This window comes from Hirundo rustica, chromosome 3 (genome assembly GCF_015227805.2).
Source record: "Hirundo rustica isolate bHirRus1 chromosome 3, bHirRus1.pri.v3, whole genome shotgun sequence".
NCBI classification, from domain to species: Eukaryota; Metazoa; Chordata; class Aves; order Passeriformes; family Hirundinidae; genus Hirundo; species Hirundo rustica.
The window spans coordinates 74,416,446-74,441,611 of record NC_053452.1 but is presented as its reverse complement, the minus strand read 5'-3'; the positions used below and the strand labels follow the sequence as shown (position 1 = coordinate 74,441,611).

The 25,166-nt window shown below is 35.5% G+C and overlaps 1 protein-coding gene across 4 annotated transcripts in view; it reads right to left on the bottom strand.

Annotated features, from left to right (window-relative positions):
* ASCC3 (activating signal cointegrator 1 complex subunit 3) overlaps window positions 1-25,166 on the bottom strand; it is a 254,871-nt gene that overhangs the window by 99,887 nt on the left and 129,818 nt on the right. The window lies entirely within an intron of this gene.

The following is a 25,166-nucleotide window of genomic DNA, read 5'->3' as shown; positions in this document are numbered from 1 at the left end:
ACAGATGTGCCAAGGTTTGCATTTATTGATTATCAACAATAAAATCCACAGAAGGTTGTGGAAAATTCACGTCAGCTGCATACCTAACTAACTGCGACACAGAAATTTGGATTGATCTTGCTTAGAACTGGAACTTGGTGTAAGCATTTAACTATGAATTAGCTCTTTTCTTAAATGAGTGATTAAACAACCATCAAAACTTTCTCTTTTTTTAGTACAACTTTTGTATTGGTGTTACATGCCTACTTTATACGTATTAAGGTATCCACTTTTCAAAAACCACAGTTATTCAATATAAAAAGCATTACACTTTAAATATTATAATCTTAGCTAAAAAAGCAGAATCTTGCTCTCAAATCCTCACAATTTAAAAATTGCATACCTTTGTTTGTAACTTGATTGCTTGTGTTGTCTAATGTTTTGAAAGACAGGGCAATATACAAATGGAAAGCTAAGAATAGTGACAGAAAATGTATAAAGATAGGTCAATGCTAGTCTGACTGTAATTCAATACTTCCAAGCTAAAGCTTTATCAACTGTTCAAAAATACATAGGTACACTTACATGTATCCATCTTGTTGCATTTAGAGAGAATAAAAACCTAGTTCTAAAACCCACCACACATTCTAAAACGTTGTCTCCACAATATTTAATATGTGCAGGTTCATTTACTGAATTTGTGAAGCGCTAGACTTCCAGGTTACACAGCTAACAGGTTAGAAATAGGTAAGTTTTTTTTTTCCAAGACAGAAGATGATGAACTTTTTTTTAAATGAAAGAAATCACAGCTCACTTTTGATACAGGAAAAAACCAAATGCTGAGGAAATAAAATTGCTATTTATTCTGGATGATTCTATCAACTGCACAGAAATGGAATGAATTTTCTTCCCATAAATTTGTGTTCACTTCAGATTACAAAGATACATGGCAAGTCAGTTCAAGAACAATGATATAATCCAATTTTATAAAGTTCACTTGAGAAAATAAAATAAGAAATACAATTCCCATATCTCAGAGATGCCTTGAAAGACTGCTCACACAAAGTGTCAGTTAATGGCAGCATATCTACTTTTAAACAAACCTTTTAAACTCTTGTGATAATGAAGTGCATGGCTATTGTATTTAATCTGGATTTTAATGGTTACAGAGACAACAAAACCAAGAACTACTAAAAAAGGAAGTGAAACTATAAAAAGTTATATTGCTTCCACCTAGTTCTCTTACCAGTTCTACTACCAATAATACTTAGAGGTTTTGCTTAAAATTTATACAAAATGTTACTAAGTGTCTCAGGTGTATGGAGAAGTTGTTATTATGAGGTATAGCACTGGTCTCCTGATTAGAATTGATTTTCTTTCCCCTCCCTTAATGCTCAAGAGGGCTGTAGATTTATGACCTTTGCTTACATGTGTGTGTGCATCTAAAACAGTATGTGTTAAATAAACTCCCAGTTTAGCTTGCTGCAACCTATATTTCTCCTTTAAATGTCTTGAATTTCATGCAATTCTTGATTAAGACACATTAAACATGTCACAATTAGACACAGAAAAATGTCTTGCTTAATTTTAATGAGAAATGATGCATAAACAGAAGGAAAAAAAAATATAAAAAACCAACTTCTACTACTAAAGACTTATGAAACATAGTACCCTTCCTTACCCTTTTCATGCATCTTGTACTACAAAGGTATCATTATTCATAACAACTATAATGTACACATTCTTTGAAATACTCGTGAACCAAAGAATGAAATTTTTAATAGGCCTAAAGATACCTTTTTTCTTATTTTATATAAAAAGAAGGTAAAAAAGAGCAATAAAGCTTGATTATGAGAAGAAGCTGCCAATAAATAAATCACTTCTTGACAGTGAAAAATGAATTTATGTTTTGTTTTCTTTTTTTTTTTTTTACCCCCCCAATTTAAATTTTAGCAATTTTTCCAATAGCTACCCTCATCTAGGACAAACAAAGTAGATAATCACTACTTGTTATGATAATTTTTTTCCCTTTCTGTAGATTACTCATTTTTCTTTTATGCTTGTTCATTTTAAGATAGTGATTGAAATTCTGCATTTGGGTGTTTTTTCCCTGCTAATAACGCCGTTTTTGACTACATATTTTCTTTCAATAACAAAAATGGCACAGGCTATTCTAGCATTTTTCTCACGATCTCCTTACTATAGCAAACTCCATGCTCATGACCATATGACTCCATCATTGTAATTTCCTTTCTGTGGAGTTCACTCCAGGGCAGCACTTGCAGTTTGTTCCGAACGCACCATTATATTTGTTCACTGGTTTGAGCAATTCTGAGCAATTTCTTCCCATCCTCCATTCTCAGCACTGTCCTGACGCTCTGCAAAGTGGCAGCTCTTAATTTTGAGGCCTCATTAGCCTCACTTGACGAGTGCTGGAGCTCAGATAGCACAGACATCACAGACACCTACACCAAAGAAAGTAAGGAATCTTTTGCTGCAGCCTTCAATGAACAGCAGTTATAATTAGTACTACTACTGTGTGATGAACACAGTTCAAGTATATCCAAGCAACTATTTTGTAACTCTGCTCAAGACATCTGAAAATGTAATTTGTAGGCTGACCTAAATTGTTTTAAGTCCCAACAAGAAAAAAGCTTCCTCTGCCTCATTCATATTATTAAAACTGCTGAATCTGCTCTGCCTGGTTGATTTTAAGAACACTGACTGTCTTTCAAAATTTATGAGATCAGGGTAGGACGGAAAAAGTGTCCCTCTACTCCAGAAGTAAAGGTCAGCTGATAGAAGTAGAAGGAAAAAAGGGAAGTTGAAGAGCCCATCTGTGGGCTTATTACTGTTCCATAAATACAAAAAAACTAAATATGAGAGAAACAGAAAAAGTGATCAAAGGATTGCATGATCATTCACCATTTTTGCTCTTCAGAATTTACCACATTTATATTACATACTAATTTACCTATATATGCCAAAGTTTTATTCTTTTATTTCAACTTCTGTTTCAAAGGGGAGAAATCAAAGCTTGGATGGTGTAAATAAAATCACAGGAGGCTTTTTTTAAAAATATGAATTCAAAATACAGTAAATTTTTGTTACAGGGAAAAAATACGAGACTCCTTTATATGCAGTTAGAGAAGTACACGAAACCTAGAGAAAATACTAACCCATGAAAGATAAGCAGTAACATTATCTGGCAGTTTATGACAATAATCATATGGAGAAATAAAAATTTGAGTCCAAAGGGAGAAAAATTGGTATGCATTTGAGGTACAATGATTTTACTTGAATGAATTAGAACTTTTATTTGTATTATTTCACTTGTATTGTCTGCATAAGAATTAAGCTATCAGCAGCTGTTTCTAGAACAAGGACAAAGCAGCAATTTTTGGGGTAGCAGTAAGATTACTTTCCTTGCTCTTTCCCGGGAACAGAGGCATTAGCTTCACTGACTGCTCACCCTGCAACTGGGTCCCGTGAAGAACCCAAAAACTACTGAGAGTTCTCCTCATCAAGATGACACACATGACCTAGCAGATCATTTCTGGAGGGATGCAGGATACTCAATATGCTATTCTACTTAATGAGTGTGCATGCTCACTCTCTACACCTTCACTTTTTAAATGTATCTAACTATTTATTCACTTGGTACAGTTATCCCGAAGTAGTATCTCTGTTCAACACTTATTCTTTTACTGGGATATAATTAGTTGGTACCTGGCAAGACATTATTTGAAGATGGCAATTCTAAAAAACAAATGTGAATCAGTTTGAATTTCTCCTGGAAGAGTCAATAATTTAATTGTCTCCCTCTAGTAATTTAAGTTTATTAAAGTTAGAAGTTTTTAAACCTACGAGTTACTGTCTGACCAATTTACTGATATCACCTCAGTTAGTTCTGTAAAGTGCTTTAAAAACACCTCTGAAGGAGAAAGAAGGGACAGTAGTGGGACTGCTCCAATCAGAAAAAAAAGAATTCCTATAAATTATACTTTAACTCTCTTTTTGATTCACAAAGGAAGGAGGTGTAAGGCAGAATTTCTGGCACATTTTCCCTATTGCCCTGGCCTTACCACTGATCCTAACTTATTTATTGCATCAGGTTGTGTTTCATCCAGTTGGCACCTTAGGGAGTGATGACTACCAGCTAAAGAAGGGATTGGCATGGTGTCCGGAAATGTCTTGGTTTTTTCAGTGTGTTCTTTTTAAAGGTCACTGTTACATCATAGCAGCCTTGTCTTTTTTAATTGGAAAAGTTACATGGTACATAGAGAATGAATTATTCTATGGAAAAAGGAAGAACAGCCTTCAGATTTAAAAACTGAGCAAGAGGTAAATGTTTAATGTAATCTTTGATTCCTCAGGTCTGTAATCTATAATGCATTAGACAGAAGTGTTTACAGACCTGACTGATCAGAGAAGCTAAGGAAATGTAGTATAATGTTTAAAATGTTGCATTTTTGCGCCAGCCAGACAAGCCAAGAATGAAAGAAATGTGTATGCAAGTCTGACCATGCACTAATGATGGACTTGCAACAAGTCACCAAGGAAGTAGGCATTGTTTCCAATAACCTCACTTACTGCCTAGCAAAAAACACCTATAAAGAAAAAAAAGGAACTGTTTGTATAGATAATACACTACCTCAACCTGAGCCAGAATTTTATAACGTGGACCAAAGCAACCTAACATTTTACTTCAAGCCAGACTGCAGTGCATGTCTTAAAAGTGAATAAATTACTGTTCTCAGATAAAAGGGTTAAGGAACCTAGACTGAAAAATAATTTCAGCAGTAGGTTAAGATAGAAAGGAAATGTTCATTATAATCACCCAGTTTAAGCACCACCTCTCAGTGAAAATAACAATATTTTTCATTTATTGTAAAATGATAAACATATTACTCTTGTTTATAGCAGGTGAAATAGAAATTATATAGAGAAATTTTTGTACTGCTTCAGTATGTTGAAAATCTGGACTTCCCCAGATTTGTGACACTAATCTGTGACTAAATAATCACAAATCTTATGAAGACAAGTGTCAAAACAGTTTAACAACAACATGAAAATGCACATCAATTAAGACTGAATTAATTCTATAACATCACAATTTTAAATTACATGCAAAGTCATTTCAGTCAAAATCTTACTTTTTCTCATCAATTTAGAATTCAACCACTCTCATTCTGGGAACAGATGTATGAAACATGTAATACAGCAAAGTATCTATCTGACTCCAGATTTTGAGACAATAACTCCTGTTGTCATATTTGTTAACCAATTGGAGTACACAGATGAAAAAAACATCAATCTTGGTCTGTTTTGCTGACAGCAGAAGTTTTCAGTATGGTATTATAAAACTACCTGGTAGATAGACACAGCATGGAAAGAAACTGATAGAGAGAGTTTGATGACACGCAAGGATGAATTTTTACTGGTTTCACTTTGAATACAGACAACCTCTGGAGACCTAGTTAAACCTTTTGTTGCTGTGCTTAACTGTGCAAAGACTTCAATATTTCTGCCTCAACAGGAAAGTGATACCGCATGGTGTCTGTGAAAATACTTCTTATATTTGAGAACACATCTTTTACTTTGTAATACTCAAAATTGCCACTCTGCTGAGCCATGACAAGACTAAATGCATTTTTAGTGAGAAACAAGGAAAGCAGAAAGTCTTTTAAAGTTCATTCCATTACTGCTGCACCTTACTTAATACATATCATAACTATTTTGAGTGCAACCCCTCCTCAAAGGCTATACTGACTGAGACATTATTAAACCTGCAAGAAAAATAATTTGTGAACATTAAGTCTATTTCTGCATTTCATAACTAAACCACAGATGTCCACTAAACTTCACGGCTGTGAAAAGTGACAGACTGAGGACTCTCCAGAAGAATGGAATTTTTCTCACAATTCTTCTAGGTAATGGGAAATGTGCAGTATGAATTGACAGTTTAAGTGGTTTTCAAATACTTGTTGACTGGTGTCATTAGGCATGACCGTGAAAAGCTGAACCTTATCCTAAACCAGGAAAGTAATTTTTAGAGAAATGAACACTATTAAGTATTAAATATCTTTTGATTAGGTATTATGGCCGGTTTTCTTCACTCTTCTAACTTCTGCCCTGCACAGCATGGAAGGTAAGCATAACAATACACATGAGAAAAAGCCCCAGCAGCCAGTAAAAGTGTCAGAAATTCCTAAACTAAAAAAAGTCACAATTATATTTGCCACTCATTAACTAACTTGAACTATGTAACTTGAACTTTAAGAAGAAAAAAAAAAAATAAACAAGAAAAAACCAGAAACAAACTGGAACATCAGACCATCTGCAGCACTGTAAACCTAAGCTTTTCTCACTGATACCAGTGTAATATGAAGGCCCATAAAAAAATCCATGATGTAACTAGCATCACTTAAAGGCTCTGCTATATTGGTATGCTAATATTAAACAAGTCTCAGAACTAAAGACATTTTATTCCTCCTGTGCCTTGGCTATTACAGAAGAATTTCAGGGATTCCTTAGTGACCTTTGTAGTTCAGGGTTGCCAAATGTTAAATCTCACAAGACAAGCCGTTTTCAGAACTCTCTAAAGGATATGAAGGATCACATATGTTTACACATTTTGATATTGCAATATTTATGCAGTAACATCTGATTAATTATATTAATTGGTAATCATTCACTTTATTTGATATAGAACCAACAAACAAACAAACCTATTAAGAAGCTAATAGCGCTTTAAGAGGTGAGACCAGCAAAACCCGATGCCCTATGAATTTTATATTGCTTATGTCTCTGGCCCAATGCAAATGTTTGTTCCATCTGGTTTCCCTAACTTCATCTCTCCCAGAATTATTTCACTCTATTACTGTTTCATAAGCTTTTCCACTGCACCCCCAGGACAAAAAATACATCTCTAAAATGGTATCTCTAAGGCTTAGGCTGGTTTTAAACACAGCCATCCAGTTATTACTAACACCTTTGACAACAATATCTTTTTTGCTAGTTTTATTCAAAATTACTTGCAGCCTACTCTCAAGTTCTGCAAATTCAGTGCACAGCTGTGAAGAGTGTGGACTATCGAACACCATACAAAATCAGTTTTAAAGGTAACATGATGTCTTTAGGCACCTGAAATGGCAGAAAAGTAGCACCTAGTAAGTGACAGAACAAGAGAGTTTCTATTACCATGCTCTTATGGCCAGCAGACTTGGGAATTTGGAGTCAGTTTTTCAGCTAAACTGAGGCAGCTATTAGGCTTACAGCCAGAGGAAACCAGCAGATGCAAGAAACGAGCACTGCGCAGTCACCTCCAAACAGCTTAATTTACCCCCAAATCCTGTTCGAATGTAGGGTATTTTACGATAGATCTCTGCCAAATTACGAGATCCCTTGTAGCTTCAAACTCTACTAAAAAAAAAATCAGGTTTTTTTTTACTCTCCACTCTTAAAAAAACCCCCTGCCCTCAAATTCAGCCCTTATAGTACCAATATTTTATGTTACTTACTAACATTTTGTTTGATACTTCATGAAGCCTGCAAGACAATTGCTTTGTAAAGTTTAGAAATCACAGAGATGAACATATTTATGTATAATTAAATATGGCTTTAAAAGACAGCTGTTTTCTACATCTACAGTTCTTTAAGCATTTACATAACTTAGCATGTATACCTCCTACCCAAGGCTGATATTTTGAGCAAAGGAATACTTTTCTTGTTCAAGTAATTTTTATAACATATTTACAGAGATTTGAGAAAAAAAACCATACTGCATTGATGTTAATTTATCCATCTGCCTTGGGTTTTATAAACAAGATTAGAAACCCTGTGCAAAACTGAGGAGCTTGCTGTTGTTAAGCTATTGCAATTCATATGCTGTTATTTGAAAGCAGGATATAGAGTTTCTTCATCCAGCAAATTTTAATTGTCTTACATAGCAGGTAAATCTCAGGGAAAATATAAGAAAATATCTCACATATCAAACACACCACGGAGACCAAATTATCTGGTATGGGGAGAGGTAAGGAAATTGTTACTTTCTCACTTAACACAGCACATAGCAGCACAAAACAGGTGAGAGGAGAGCTGCTGTGCTGATTGCTTGCACGGTCCCTCTCCAACCCTCATTAATTTCAATTTTTCACACTTTACTTATCTTGCATACATTAGTGCTAATGACTGTTCAAAAGAGTCAGATGCCACACTATGAGCTTCATTTTCTTTAACATTTTAATTATATTAGCATTCTTCTTACAATCAGTAGTCATATCTGTTAAAATCATTACATCCTTCACGCATTTAGTCGCCTTAAAAGAATTTTTCATTTCACAACTCTACCCTCTTTTAAGAGCCTGTGAGAGACTGAAATGTTAAAGGTTAGTGAATCAAAGCAACTGGCCATTGTTGGAGATGGCAGGGTGCTTTGCCCAGGCCAGGTTTGCATCGCTGCTCCACCAACCAAGAACAGGAGCGTTTTTTTACGTGTGGGGGTGAAACCTCTAATCCCCATAAGGCAAACAATAAACAATGCCAACCCTTGCCTTAGTGTTGTGTACGTATTTATTAGTACATGTATTAGTCCACATAATTTATCACTTGAAGTAATAACATTTTAGAACAGAATATCTTTTTATTGTTTTAAGTAGAAAAAATAACTGAGGCTGGAGTAAAAACACATAAAAATAAAAAAGTGATTTCCCCACTTTAAGACTGAAAGCTCATACTATCTATGTAAAATAGTTCTATAACTATCTCTGCAAACACATTCAAAACATATCAGTAGCTTTCCTAGATAAACACAGCCACTTGATCTGTACAGAACTGAGCCACACACCATGGTTCAGCGCCAAGGCAAGTATCATGTTTGCGGCATTATGTAACACACGCACCCTACAGGGTTATCACCATGATATCAGTCTTCAGTGGCTTCAAGATGGCAATACTGAATTATGAATTAAAATCAGAATATAAGGAGTGAAGGAACTTTGACTCTTGCACTCTGAACAAACTTTTAATTAGAATCAGTGTGACACATAGTTTTAAAACTTTTAGTTGCACTTGATTCTCTCATTTTGCACTTTGAAAACTCACATAAAACATGCTATAGTGTATACAAAATGAATGTAAACAACATAATGTATAAGTAACAATATAAAATACAGAGTCAGAGAGGATGAAGAAGACCTCCAAGATCATCAGGTAACCTGTGACCTAATACCACCACGCCCATTAAACCATGCTGTGAAGTGCCACATCCAATTCTTTTTTCAGTAATTTCAGGGATGGTAAGACCACCATTTTTCTGGTCAGCCTGTTCAAATGCTTGCCAACCTTTTTGATGAAGAATTTTTTTCTGCATATCTAACCTGAATCTCCCAAGGTGCAACCTGTGGCCATTTTCCCTTGTCCTATGACTGGCTGCCTAGGAAAAGAGGCTGACTTTCACCTAGCCACAACCTCCTTTCAGGGGTATTCAGGAATAATGCCTCCCCAAAGCCCGCATTTCTCCAGACTGACCAACTCCAGCTCCCTCAGCTGCTCCTTATATGACTTTTGCTCCAGACCCCTCACCAAGTCTGCTGCCCTTCTCTGAACTCACTCCAGCACTCGCTCAGTGTCCTTCCCGTAAGGAGGGGCCCAAAACTGAACTTGGGATCTGAGGGGTGTGAGTACAGGGGTCCTGCTGGCCACACTATTGCTGATACAGGGCACGATGCCTTCTTGGCCACCTGGGCACGTTGCAGGCTCATACTCACACTGCAAGGCAAAGCTGGATACCATATCATCACTTACCTTTAGGAATTGGTTTACGTATCTAAAAATATTTTACTTTGTGAATTCCAGTCTAATTGTCAGAAGTTATTCAACAAAGGTATCGCCTCCTGGTAATTTTATGTTTGGATATCAGCTAATTTTTTTTTTAATTGATTTTTGAGCTCCAAGTATGGAATTGCTAGTTCTGTTGTCAAAGAAATTTTACATGGAATGGAAAGAGGGGCTATGCTTACCTGTAACACTGGTTGTATCTCTGCTAACCCCAGTGACCAGTTTCCTTGCTAGAGGGAAACCTACTGAGCTTGTTTTCTATAATACTATCAGTCTTTCTGATAATACCTATAGAAACGGACTGATAACTTAAAATTCTTGGCATAGCACTTTCATTCTTGAGATCAACCTAGAACATACTCCCTACTCTATTTCTTCTTTGAGAAGGCATCATTTAAGATAAGCAGTCAGTCCCATCATCCTTACTTAATCTGCAGGCTGACAGTATGGAAGGTAAGAGCGCTGGCTAATGGTGTCTGGTGCAGAGCAATATCTCTAAGTAACTCTGTGACTGTTTGAGACAGGCCACTTGACATCAGCTTGATATGGCAGGGTTCAGTTTGAGATTAAAACTCTGCAGATGCCTACACAGAGATCTGCACATGTGCAGGAGGAGTCTGAGCACCCTGCACAGTCAGTGGGAGTCAGGCAGCAGAGCCTGTGCAGGGCTTCAGCTCTCCCCCAAGTCTGCTCGTGGATGAACTCAGGCATCCTCTTGGCTCCACTGCCTGAAGTGCACTGACTTCACCAACTACAACAGCAGCTCAGACACATCACACATTTGTAGTTACCATGTGCAGTCTCCCAAAACCCGTGTGCTATAATTTTAGCCGGAAAAGCACCCCATGTTTCAAATTTAGACTAATGAACAAGAATTATCCTGGAAAGAATAAAAGACAAATGAGACCCTCAAATAACTTTTCATTGCAACAAATTTCTATTGTAACTGACTCAGGTGGCATTTTCCCAACACTCCCAGATGGCACATACCACTAATAGCTCTTAATTATCACTCAATATTCCAAATAAATTGGAACTTAAATTATCTGCCTTCACACTAATCTCTGCTTATTCTGACACTCATACATTAAAATTAATCAGAGCATCCTACATTTTAAATGTTGAACATAACAGAACTAAGGAATGTCACAGTAAAAATAGGAATGGAGACTTCACATTCTTTCTATTGATGACAACGGCAACTTAATCAGGGGACATTATTTATCACAAACTCACTTCAGACTTGTTAGAACCCCCAAATTTATGGAACCCCAAAATTACATTCCTATAGCCCTTCCTTTGTGATGGACAAACAGATGCATAAATTCACAGTCTGGCATCATCAGACTCAGTACAGGTCTTTCAATGCCACTTGGAAGTATGACAAAAACCAGTTTTTCTCCATGTGACAAAGCTGATAAGGACATATTCCAACTGAAATGTTCCCAAACTGTTGTCAGACAAATAATGGGATTAAAATCTCAATTTTCCCTAAGATGAAATGGGATAAGAGATGTTAAGTGATTTTTTTCTTATCTGTGCAATATTCTACAGTTATTGGTTTAATTTTTAATTTGAGAGCAAAATTCCAGACTTTTTTGCGTTAGATAAAATGAGTTGACTGTGGAATCCCAAAGTTGTCTGAAATTCCTGAGTATAAATTCAGTCATAGGGGAAAAGAGATTTCCATTAATACCAGAAGTAAATATAAACTTTATGAGGAATTTCATTCCTAGCCCCCCAAAATCCCTTTCTAGAGTATTGTCCCCCTTTCACTCTCCACCATTACCATTAAATACAGTGTATTATTTATATTACAGAACAGAAAACTGAACTCAAGGAAATCTAGATTATGGCTTTAACTGATTATTTGCCATATTTACATCAGCCCCTTTGCAAACAAACAAACAAACAAACAAAGAAGAAATAAAAAAGAGCTGACATTTATCCCTCAGAAAAAGACAGAAACTCATAAAGCCATTTGGCAAATCTGTGTTCAAGTGTAACCAATTAATCCTCATGCATTTTCTCCAACTAATCCCTGTTCTGATGCCTAAAGCTAATTTCATACATATATTTTATAAAGGGGAATACAGATTGAAAGATACAGATATTGATTTTTCGTATTTACTATTAGGTGTTATTCTGCTAATCAAAACAATGATTAACAGACATAGAGAAATAAATGCTTCAAACTGTCAATTTTTTAAGCTTCCTAAAATCGGCATTGTTGAAGAAATTTTATATCTATTAAGAAAAAATGAATGCAGTCGGTATTATATTACTGCACATAAATATGTATATGTACTATAAAAGTACATAATGCATTATAATTATTACACTAGTATCTTACCTGTCCTGCATTTTATAATATCATTTATTAACGGATGCAAGAAAGGAAAAAGGAAAGACTAAAGAAGTGAATAAGGAAAAAATTATCTCAGAAATTCCATAAAAATGTAAAGAAACTATCTTTCAGGTCAAGAAGAGAGCTGCACCTCAGGCAAATGCCTGGAAGTAGAACATATTTTAATTCTCAGTCATCAAAATTCTCAGAAGTAAAACAAGGATCAAGGGTCTTTACCGACCATAAAATCAGCATCATTTATGTGCATTAAAAGACAGGGCCACAAGGTGGCTCTCAATACTCACGATTGAAAACCATGACTCAAAAAATGGAATAATCTTGATTTGCGTTGCTTTCTTAAAATTGTAACAAATATGTTTCACCCCCTTATTTTAGGACACATTCATTTCCACACTAGGAAAATACTTTGAAGAGATCTTAAATTCTAACAAATAGGTTTCTAGGCTCAATCTATAAGAACATCGTTTTCCTGTTTCTCCCAAAACCGAAGCCTTTTGGATAGTTCAAATTTATATATACATAACTGCAAAAACCTCATATACTGCTTTTGACTAAATTCTTTCTCAACTATTTATCAATACTAGTTCCATTTCATGATGAAAACTATGAAGCTTCTACATAGAACACAAATTTGTACTTCAACAGAATCCCACAGAGCTCCTTTTTTTCTGATATGCTCTAGTTATATTCTTTAGTTGTTAACTATCATTTTATTTTCTTAATTTTTCCTTTTACAGGCTTATTAATAGTTGTGGGTTTTTCTGGCAATCTTTCACCCTTTAATTCTGTTATGAAAATATCTGTTTTCATTCAATATCTTTTCCTATCAAGTGTGAAAATCTGAAATTTAAAGAAATTGGAACAGGTAGGAAAAATTAAGAAATAGAGCTATGACTGCCAACTCAGTTAATCTGACCGCACGCAGTAAATATGTGATACTGAATGAACTGTATAACACTCTGAAAAGTACAGGAGTCTCTTAGGACAATCATCTTGGATATTTTCCTTAGACAAGAGATCTTAGTAGTTACTTCAAGGAATATGCCCCCTCAGAGAACAAAATCTAAGGGAATACCTGAAAATAGCTATTACAGCTGTTTTGTAACTACAGGCCAATGGAGGAAGAAACTGGGTACGTTTTCAATGTTACTAGGCAGTGTAAACACTTTTAAACTAAGCTATAACAATCAAACAAAAGTCCAGAAAGTAATTTCTGAGTGTAAGGGATCATTGAAAGAATTATAAGGAATACTGGTGTATCTATAAAAGTGTTTTAAATCCCTGAATCACTGGGGCAAATTTGCATTTTCTTATTGCTTTCAGTTCCAGAAGCTTGCAGAATATCCACCTCTGCAGAAAGTTAAACACTGTGTTGTGTTTTCTCTATGAAACACGATTTTGTGCTGTATTAAGTTGTCTCCTCAGGGCTTACTCCAAAGCCAACAGCCTATTTTCCATTAGTTTTAGTATGTTTTCCAATGAGATCCTTCAACTGTAAACCAGATAGGACTCTGTTCAATTATTCAGCAATACTACAGTTTAAATGAAAGCAGGGAAATACAATATTAACGTTTTCAAACACTTCAGATTTCAGATTGTTGTCCTTGATAAATATACAGAGCACGATACTTGGAAAAAGTGATCGCTAGAATCAAAGACTTTGCCCTAGAATTCTACATGTGATTAGAAAATTCATGCATATCAAAGCCAGAGGTACCCTCACAGAAAGAAAATGTGCATCATTTTTCATCCTTGATGCAATGGCCTTTGATTCTCCAGATTTTATTATTACTATTACGAAGAGTTTTGAAAGGCTTTTGCAATGCTTTTGGTACTCCAAATTCAAGAACCTCAGGGCTTGTCCTCCTGTACTAGGTTTTTAGCGTGTTGTCAGCAGTTCTCAATATTTTAGAACTTCCAAATGTGCAAGTCACAGTTTTTGTCTTAGAAAAAGAAAAAAAGACAGAGAGGAATCCTTAGCACATTAATTACTAACTAGAGGTCATAACCTTAAACACAGCAACAATGACAGCAGAATCAAGTTTCATGTCACAGTGTTAGCACTCATAAATCATACAACATCCCCAATGGAAAAAGACAAATCCTCGGAGTAGTTAGCAGAAATCAACACGGCTTCTTAAAAAATGCTGATCTTTATTCAAATAGATAAAATCTTACATTTACTTATTTGGGAAAAAAGACCCACTAGAAGTGAAAACTGAGCAGCAAACATTGCCCCTCAAAGAACCAAGATGCTGCAAGCTCTTCTGGTCACAGGTATTTTACTGGTGTGCAGGGTGGATTATTTCAGGTCTTGCTGAGTTCAGGCAACCAGCAGCTGTACACGTACATGTAAACGTAAAAAGTATTTATTTTTCTTGTGTGAAGATATTTCTTGATTTTTAGGGAAAAGGTTTTTTTTGTTGTTGTTTGTTTGGTTTGTTTTTTACTTGGTTTTAGCTATGAAAACTTCATTTTGGTTTTAGTCCTGTTGTATCTACTGGGAAATATGGACAATTTGCTAATTTTTTTTTAGAACCCTTGCAAAGCTTCATCAAAATCTTCCCATATTTAGGGAATTTGCTAGCTGGCCTATGTTCACATCTGTTTCAATGACTCACATTTTCACAATCTCTGCCTTCTGTCACTGAAAAGACTCACCAGATGAGTTGTGCAAAAAATTTTGAAATCCCCATTTGTAGTTTTCTTTCAGAGGTGGCAAAACTTCCATACAAATAACTATTTTCAATAATGCTTCAAACATGTTTCAATGTTCTAATGCTTCTCAAGTTCTAGAAATTTAAAAATGTTTCATTTTTTAGCTTTGCTGGCTAACATTAATTCTTTATCTGCTTGCACTGTTATTGTCCAGAGATGAAGGTCTGATAGGTGGAATGGGGAACATTAATGTTTTTAAGAATTCATAGTTCAGCACTGAAATTCACAAGTCTCCTAATACTGTTGTCTTCCTAGTAGGCACTCTTCCAGCACCTCCTCACAGACTATATACTTCCAAATCTGCCTTCCATATTTTTAGCAATTTTATTTTCATTTTACAATACACAGTAAGCTTGATTTTGTTAACTACCAGTTTTCATTATAGTTCATGCCCAGCTTGTGTATACTCTACACTTGTCAAAAACATGACGCTTTTAATCTAGTTCCCATTAGCATAATACATAATTTCTAGTTCTAGTTTTTTACTCAAATAAGCCAAAAATTACAACACGGTACATGCAGAAATGCGTATCCAAATGCATATTTATATGGTGTTCATTCAAAAAATCTCAGTTGTGGGATCAAATACTGGTTTTCAGATTTTTATGTGTTTTGGGAAATGCTTTATAATCAGTTTCTGTTGCTTTAGATACAACAATAAAAACGTTTCTGAAATAATTGAATTGTTTAAAAGAGATTCGGCAAATTTAGGCAAAATTCGAACTCTGCTTTGATAAATGTGAGATGCAATGTATCTGTACATATTAATGTAGTGGCTTCACATTTACTGAATTTTGGTCTTGGTACTTACTCTTTCTGTGGGAGAGAGACTAGGAGAAAAACAAAGCAGGCTTAACTTTAAAATTAACAAATAGTTTTATTAACATACACTAAAAGAATAGGAAAAAAAAAAGAAAGTTGGAAAAAAACCTAAAACAGAATGAAACTTCAAAAAACACTTTTCCTTCCCCTTACAAACTATTCACTTTCTTACAAAACAACATAAAGAGACAAAACTTGTAATTTTCAGTCAGTTTCACTATCTGATAATAGTCTTTCATCAATTCATTAGGGGAAGAGTATTTTCTAGAGTCATGGATCCCACTGACAACTTAGAACAGTTCTCTTGTGGGTTTTAAACTGTCACAAAAACAACCGCCTGGAGAAACCTGCCTTTGTGACCCCTCCCAGGAACAGTTTCCCAAGCTGCTTAGACTTTTGCATACTGGGGTGTCACCTTTTAAAGATGAATAACTCTAAAGCAAAGGATTCTTCACTTTAAGGTACAGAGATATCTTCTCACTTCTTCACTGGCGCAGAGAGCTTCTCATCTTTATCTCTGTTCAGGCATCTTATAGGATATTACTTAGTTCGTCACAAACACCTTTGCTTAAATCTACACATAAATTAAAACAATCCTCTCCCCAAATGCATATCTTTCCCATGATTTAAAGGAATGACTTAAATATAGAGTTCATTTCCATGGCTCAAGTAAGAATGAAACAACCAACTCTTCAACCCTCTATCCTAATGTCTTTTCACTCTTGCTTTACTGACTTCATGCTGTTGTTCTTTATGCTCACTCTGTCTTTCCTTACTCTCTCAGAGAAGGGCCAAGCTCTGGAAGCTTCATGTTGCTAAGAAAGAGTTAAATCTGCTCGGAGTCTTTGTCTCTCTCTCTGTAGCTCGTGGTGTTAGATGTTCAAGGCTGAGCTGATGAGGGAGGAAGAACTCACAGAAACATCAGAGATCGGAGCACTCAGGCAGTCCGGAATTACAAAAAAACCCCAGGCAAGATCATAAATGCCTTCTCAGCCCACCCCTCAGTGTAAATCGGGGTGGCCTCGGCCCAAATGGTGCCCATAGCTCTTATCAGGGCCCAGCAGAGATCTCTCTCTGCTCTAGAGAAGTCTGAAGCAAGTAGCTGTTGCAAAGCAGCAACCTCTCCTTCTCCCCACACCCGGGAGCCGATGGAATCCGGCCAGGTCTCAGGCCAGCTGCCCCCGAAAAGGGGGGAGCAGCAGCCCCAGCTCGATGTTACCTGTCTGTCTCTGGACAAAAGAAGAAGAAAAAAGGACCCACCTACAAGAAATTCACAGGGTTTTATAGGGTACTTCCCAAAGTCGCAGCTAACAATTTCAGTGGTCAGAATAGATGCCAATATTCCAACTAACCCTCTGACAGGTCTCTGTCTCTTCTAAAGCAATTCCCAGGTCCTGACCTGGAGAATTATTTCACATTTTTCTATAACTAAAAAACCAAACTGTACTAACCCATGACAATTCTAAAGGGTAGCAGTTTGTGGCTCTATGCAACAAAATGCTTTCCTCCAAGACAATGATTCCCAGCAAGCAGGGATTCTTCTGATTCTTGTCTGACTTTTGAAATTTCCAGTTCAAAGGATCTTAAGATGAATTCAAAACAACCAAGATAAAAGAAGGTACAACTAATCTTGCAGATACCAAGGCTTCCATAAAAGATATAAAAGATACAAAAACCAGAGACTGACTATATGTGCAATAAAACTAAGACTACAGAAAGAAATATATGGCAATAAATATTTGGCAGCCCTCTAAAAATAAATCTCCACAACTTTCCAGAAGTATGCTTAATTACTTTTTAAACTTATTTTGTTTTCTCCAAAGCACCTCTGGATTTCAGTAGGTGGAATTACCAGAATGCAGATTCAACTGAAATCACTCCCTCCTTATATTTTCTTCTAATTACTCTTTCATTTAAAAGTCTTAAAAGCGTGTGGCCATTTTATTCATTATTTCCCAGTTCATCTTAATTAGATGTCATTGCCAGCTTCAGTGCAAAACCACTTCTTTCCAGTTCTGATCAACTCTATATCTTGTGCAAATAAACTAAAAGAATAGTTAAAAAGCCCAATGAAATTTGCCTACATGATGATTATTTGGAGGAGTTGGAAGTAGAAAGTGGATGACAACTGAAATAGTCAAAACACATAGTTAAACAATTCCATCAAACCATAATGAAACTAATGTTTGAAAAAGCTCTATCATTTTGAAAATAAATGAAATCAGGAATATGAACTGAAATATAATATTTTTCTCCATTTGTTCATAAAACCATGCTTTCTAAATGAAAAACTGAATCAAGGATCTAAATGTATCTTGGTGAATCTACGTACTTGCACAGATTCTAATCATGTTTTTAAAGAGACAGCGTGAGATAGTTACCAAAATTGCAATGATGTTTTCTGTCAACTTAGATGTTTATGAAAATGTATTTTTTAATTATTATGGGTCAAACCCTTAATTTTTTTTAAAAAGCAGAGTTCAAAAATATCCTATGCATCCATTGTTTTACAGTATATTTAAAAAAAAATTACATGCATCCTCAGGGAGCAAAAGGGACACAGTTAACAGTGATACTCTGAAGGAAAAACCTCAAGCAATTCTAGAAGTAAGCACACATATTTATTCTACAGGATAACTGTGAGCTACAGGTTTTGTTCTGAATTTTATTTCAGTAAAGACAACTACAAAGGGTGTTCTCTGATGGCCTGAATCTTTAAAGCAGTCACCAACCACTTAAAAAACCCAACACACTGCATCCTTCATTTACAACCCTGAAGAAGAGTATTCTGTGACGAACCTTTATAAGTCAAGTGCGATGCTAGGAAAAAACCTAAAATCAAGTACAATTCACCGGACCTTGCAGAATTTACTTTCTTTATTTACTGTAGAAGAAATCAAACACGTTTTCTAAAAGAATGTCAATCACCGAACAGCATCAAGCCTATTGGAGGACAATATAATCACCATGAAATACAAAGTACAACTGATCAACAAACAGCATTGACTGTCAGTGAACAATGCAGAAACCTTTCAAATTGTTATTAACTTTTCAATCATTACTCTTCATTACTAATAATTAATGTAGCTACATTATTTCCTGATAAATTAATTTCTAAGTAGAGAAGATTTCTTTAAACACTATTTTCTAGTCAGCATGTGATTTCCATACAAAGGTACTAAAACTGCATGTGATCAGAAACATTTGCCATTATGGTTTGGTGCATCTTATACAGAAAAGGTGCCTGAAAAATTGTTGTCTACAGTCTTACTGTGAACATATTGCATAAGGTTACACACTGCAAACTTGAACTAACTGGGCACATTTTGGAAAAGGAAGCAAGACATCATAAAGGTCAGTAGTAAATTAACCTGCTTCCCCCTGCCTGGAACAATCCCTAAGGATTGAAAGCAGCTGCAAACTGTTGGCTGAACCAACCAAGCTCTTTGGGCTGAAAAGGGGCTAGGGCAGAGAGCACTTGTGCTGACTTGAATACTATTTGTAGTTTCCCAGATAATGCCTGCCTTTAGACCTGTTAAATGACAGAACAAAATGAAGAAAAGGGAGCTTTATCCTCTCAAGATACCTCATATATCTTTAATATAGACCTGAACTTCATTACACATGGTGAAAACAAGCACTGGCAAAAATGAAAAGTAGGTAGTAGGCTGTGCTACTAAACTACAAAGAGTGCAGTCCTGGTCCCCAAACTTGGGAATATTAAAACAATTTTACTGGTTTTGTTTTTGCTTTTCCCTCCCAAATGTCTCAGAAGTTTGTAATTTGTTTCTTTACAATTAGCATAGCTATTTGATATCCAAATATACTAGATACAATGAATGAGATTTCAAGTTGAAATCCTCTTATCCAGGGAAGCTATCAGTAACTACTGGGAAAAGACATCACAAACTTTTTGATCTGGATCACATGTTAAAGCATCCCAGCAGCTAACTGAAGGAGATTTTTCACAGTCAAAGGAAAAAGAAATGTTGTGTGGCTTTTCTCTCTCAGTGCTCAGAATAAAATTAAAATTTCATGGAAGACAAAGAGATCCCAAATGCTTATGTAAGAATAAGAAATAGCTAAGAATGCATAGGGAAGTAGGACAAAGTAGTAAACCTTTAATATATTCACTTACTTAAATCAGTTAGTTTACAGTAATACCTACATTTATGCTGATTTTAAAAGAAAAAAAATACACATATGCTGCTACTGACTGTGCAAACCCCTGTAACTGCAGCAACAACCAAATAACTTGTTAGAACTACTCATTACAGTAAGCAGTGTCATAGCCTGACATCAAGGAAACTTTATTTGCCTAATATTCTTCCCATATCTCACAGAGAAAGAAGTTTCAGTATATTTTAATCGGTCATTTAGAAGAAGTCTTAGATTTAAAGAGAATTGCCCATTTAAAGATATTTTTTTAAACAGTATAACTTTGAATTTCAGTCTCTATATTTTGAAGCACATTTAAACAAATTTATTTACCTTAAGGTCTGAATTTACTGAATGCAGACTGCACTAGCTTGTGGAAGACTGTGGTAAACTTCATTTAAGGAGCGAAGTTTAATCATGTTATAAATATGACAACAGTTTCAAATGATCTTACTAAACGCATTTAGTATTTAATAGGAAATTTTGTCAACAATGAAAGGGGATGCTATAGGCAACACATTACCCCAGAGTTTATCAGAGCACTTCCATGGAGGATTAGTAAGAAAAGGCATTAAATCTTATATTTACAGTGGTTAAATCCATTACTGATTTTAACCTGAATAACTCTGAAATAGCTGAGAAGTTCTGTACAAAAGCATAAAACATCTTTTAGCAGTTCCTTGAAGAAAAACATCAGCACCCCTGTCAGCTGTATTTGCAACCTCAGAGATCATCCTAGAAAAAGGCTTGCTAACCCATTTTTCTTCTAGGAGATCCATTACTAATGTGGTGCAGCTTCTGGAAGTAGAACAAATATTCATGAGGTGGCTTCTAAGTGATAAACAGGATGAAACTAAGCATTGTTGCATATCAAGTTGACACTCGTGATAGATAAAAAATGTATGATCAAACCTATAGATTGCAGCGAAAACATCCATTTTATTTTTCCACAGGATAGCAGAAGACTGTTACTTGTTACGTCAGTGCTGTAACTATCAGAGCCTGAGAGACCAGACAAGAAGTCTGAAACCCTTGGATAAGAGACTGATTTTCAGAAATATAGTTGATAACAGAATTCAGTCTAAGCCATATATTTTATACATTCTGATTCATAATAAAAACACTAGAAAATCCCAGCAGACTGTAAACAATACACAGAACTACATAGAGCATCAAACTGAAAATAGAACTACAAAGTTAAAGCTATGCAAATACAACTTCTAGAATGACATATAAAAAAGTAACTATTATAATAACAGAAATATACATCAAACTTCAAGTGTTTTTCCTTTTTAAAGGTCAGCAACAGCAACAGCAAAAATAAATCTATTGTTCATGTCAACCTTTTATTTCAGTTTACAACAGTTAACACTTAACTTTAATATCTGAGGAATACTGCTAAGAAACCTGAGCAATATTTTTCTATTGCTTACAATACATCCCTCTGTAAAAAGGCATTCCCAAAATCTAAGTGTCCATCTGAACAACATTGCTAAATTCCACAGCTCAGGAGTCATTAAAACAGTGGAATCACTCTATATAGAACACATTTTTCTTTAACTTGTGAATTGTTAGGACCACATCTTATCGTGAACTTTGTCTCTGACCTTCAAGCAGCCCTACTGAATAAAATATCCCATGAAAGAAATACTGAGAGCTTCATTCCCTTCTCTGAGAGATAATTAGCAAATATTTTTCAAAAGTAAAAAATATAGTAATTATAAAACAAATAGGAAACTTCAATATATGTTTGACATATATTATATCCTAATGAATTTGAATACATATCCTCATTTTATTTGTATAGTTTTTTTTAATGGCATATCAAATATTAGATATGTTATTAGTAAAACAAAAATAAAATGAGGATTGCTCTGAAATAATTAAATGTCAGACAAATTATTACCCATTAAATATTTGATGAATGCTCTCTAAAAATTAATTTCTAATAGTTTAAAAATGTCTGACAGATACTTAAGAGGCTTATTAATTGATTTCAAATTTTTAAGGCCAGTAAAGAATACAATGCTTTTAAGTATTCTATTTTTTTGGTTCATCCTGTGAACCACTTCCATTTGCTCTGTCTAGACTAGAACATGCATGATTTGAGTATCACTTATTCTTGTAAGTCATATACTGGATTTCAGATGATTCTAAGTATGTTATTCATCCATTACAGCAAAAACTGCATACAGAATACAAAATAAGGACTGTATTGCTTTATCAAGATTATTCTCTGCCAGGTATTGCTAAATTTCATGTCAAATGAATTCGCAAGACTGAATGGCCTGTAGTCTGCTAAATTTGGGAACAGTGCCAATAAACATCCATTTATACAAGACAGCTCGTGTCAGACAAACATGATATTATCATTATGAAGCTTAGATTAATCACTCTGCATCACACAGCACTGATATAACACAGTTAAGCTTCTGTCAGAAATTTCATTTATATGGTGAGGCATTGGGAATTAAGTACTCTATAAAATGAATTTTATTTATTAAAGAGATTAAAATCAGGCAATAATGATCAAAGAGATTAATTGTATATAGGAATTTTCACATGACAGAATGTCAATGAGGTTCTTCAGAGATCCAATTTGACCTATGGATATCTAATATCTGTACCAGTGATCAAAAATTTAAAACATGAACATGCTGATTAAAGGTACAGTTTGGAAATTAGAAACACTCTGAAGGAATGGTAAGTGCTTGCAAGGAGAGATCAGTTCCACACCACCCCTTGACTCGCCTACAGATGAGCTTGGAGGTACCAGGAACAAAGGAACCAGATCATGTTTGGAGAATGGATTTTAAAAAGAAACCAGAAAAGCTCTTAAAAGTCATGTTTTATCGTGTTAATACTCAACTTATTGCATTAGATGTATCTGATTTACAGTACGGTGCAAGAACTGCTGTGCAGGTCAGACAGACAGGGCTAGAGCAACAGTTTCTCTGAACAGCATATGCCTAAGGAAGAGGGCTGTGAATGCTCTTCCCAGTATAATCTCTTGGGCACTGTAAGTTTGCCACTGAAAGACTTTATGAGTAGCTTGATCTACCTCTAACAACAATAATTTGCTATTCAAATGAATAAAAACTTTCTCAGGGAAAAAAAATACATCTGTGAAGAGAAGAACTAACATAAGATCCTGGGTCTAGAGCACTAGGCAGGCCAATTCAGACATGAAGAATTACACATGTCAAGGCTATAAACATTTTAGAAATTGTTACTGCAGCTCAGACAGAATTTTGTGCCTTGTTCAATTCCCTACATCGCATTATAAACATTTCACGACAGCTGGTCCTTCTTGTACACAAAAACTATGAATCCATTAGTGTGTCCCTGCAGTATTTCTACAACTCTGACTTGTTCTGTTTAGAACCAGTTGTCTGCAATAACGTTTGCTTTTTATTCTAACAGTTGTAACAGTAGAAAAGTGTACAGATACAATTCCTGGTGACAGTCACTGCAGACCGCAAGGCTCTCTGTGTACGCCTATACAGTACTGAAGTTTGTGCCTTGTTGTTGTACATTATTTGGGTTTATATTGTATTTCATTTTTATATTGGGTTGTGTAATGGTTTCTTCTGTACCCCCTGTTCCCCTGGAAAATGTATCATCCCAAAGTTTGTCCCTGCTCCTTTTCCCCGCCCATTCTCCCACCCCGGAATGTAATCCAAATCTGTTCCACTCCCACCTTATCTCTGATTGGGTAGTGGCTTGTCCTCGCCTCTAGCCCCTTCCCCCTGGATAAAAGCCAAGAAAAGCACTCTTGGATCACTCTCTTGGGACGGGGACTGGACTGGGCTCCGGACCCTGTTGGGGCAAGACCACAGGAGAAAGACTGAATAAAGCCGTGATTCCCCCCGGATCAAGGGCAGACTCATTCCTTTTGCCATCGAAGGGGACCTGATCTCTCTAAAGGAAAAGGTTCACAGCTGCTCTGGGATCTTTGGAACCCTGAGGAAAAAATCCTTCCAACTGTGGTTTGTCTCTCTCAAGCTAGCCGAGGCAAAAATGGAGCCAGGGCTCTGAGAGAGAGACACACACACAGCAGTACCTTAGCCAGTAAACCTCTCTAGCATTAGAACTTCCACTAAAGGAGAAAACTTCTACACTTTCAGGCTACCTGAATGTAGATGTGCATTGTACTTGATTCAGACAGAGCTATTCCAGCCTCTGATGTTTAATTCCAGCATGGGTTATTGGAAAGAAAGCAAAAAGTTAAGGAAAATAACCAACTTCTTTATACCCAGCTTGGCTTCACTGTGCCTTGTGTCTTTATCTGTTACACTTTGAAGTTTTTAAAAATATTGGTGCTGAAAGTTCCTATGACGAAATACATGATGGTAAAGCCCTTTGGTAAGATGCACATACATTACCTTACCTGCTCTTAATAAAGCTACTTCTGTTGGAAATATTTACTGCTAAATATTTCCTGCTAACAAAGAAAAAGAAAATTTAGATTGAACATTAATAGTTTTAATAACAACCCACCACATGCTCTAATCACTGAAATCTTTGGTGTACTCATAAGTCTTCATATGTAAGAGCCTTAATTGCTCAGCGAAATGTTGCTAGCATATTACTCATTTTATGATTATTGATGGCTGTTTATGCACAGTTGCTGCCTTGGCAGACTATATATCTTATTTGATTAGTATCTTTATTGTGCTAAATAAAAATATGTCTCAAAAATACATGCTGTGACATAATTGTTTCAATACAGTATATTCACATTAGTTTAAGCAGCAAGTTTCTGATGAACAGAGAACACATATTCCCTAAGTATCTTGAAAACTCCTTTTGTAGACAATAGGCATTAGGTAACAGAGCCAGAATCAACTCAATAATTATTTTTTATTGTATATAAAATGAATATAATTTAGCTTTGTTTGTTGGATCGATCCTGAAAGAGGACAAATAGAGGTATGTTGGGAAAAGTTACTGGGGTTGTTTTGTTACTGATTTCAGTACAACTAGGCCTTCCCTCTAGTATTCCCATTATTTACGTGCATCAGTGAAGGAGTCCTTAAGTAAACTGCAGTACCTAATTCATATAAAATAATAACAGTAGTAATAAAAACTATATTTTCCCCAATATCTAGATCATACTTACATGCACAAGAATTAAAAGAATCTGAATTTACACTCATGTAATATGTGTATATGACATATACTAATCACTGGAAGAATTTAATGAGTGTTTCTGTCTCTTCATAGCCATTGCAAGACTTAAGACAGACAAGAAAAGGTTATGTGATCCTTGCTTGAGAAC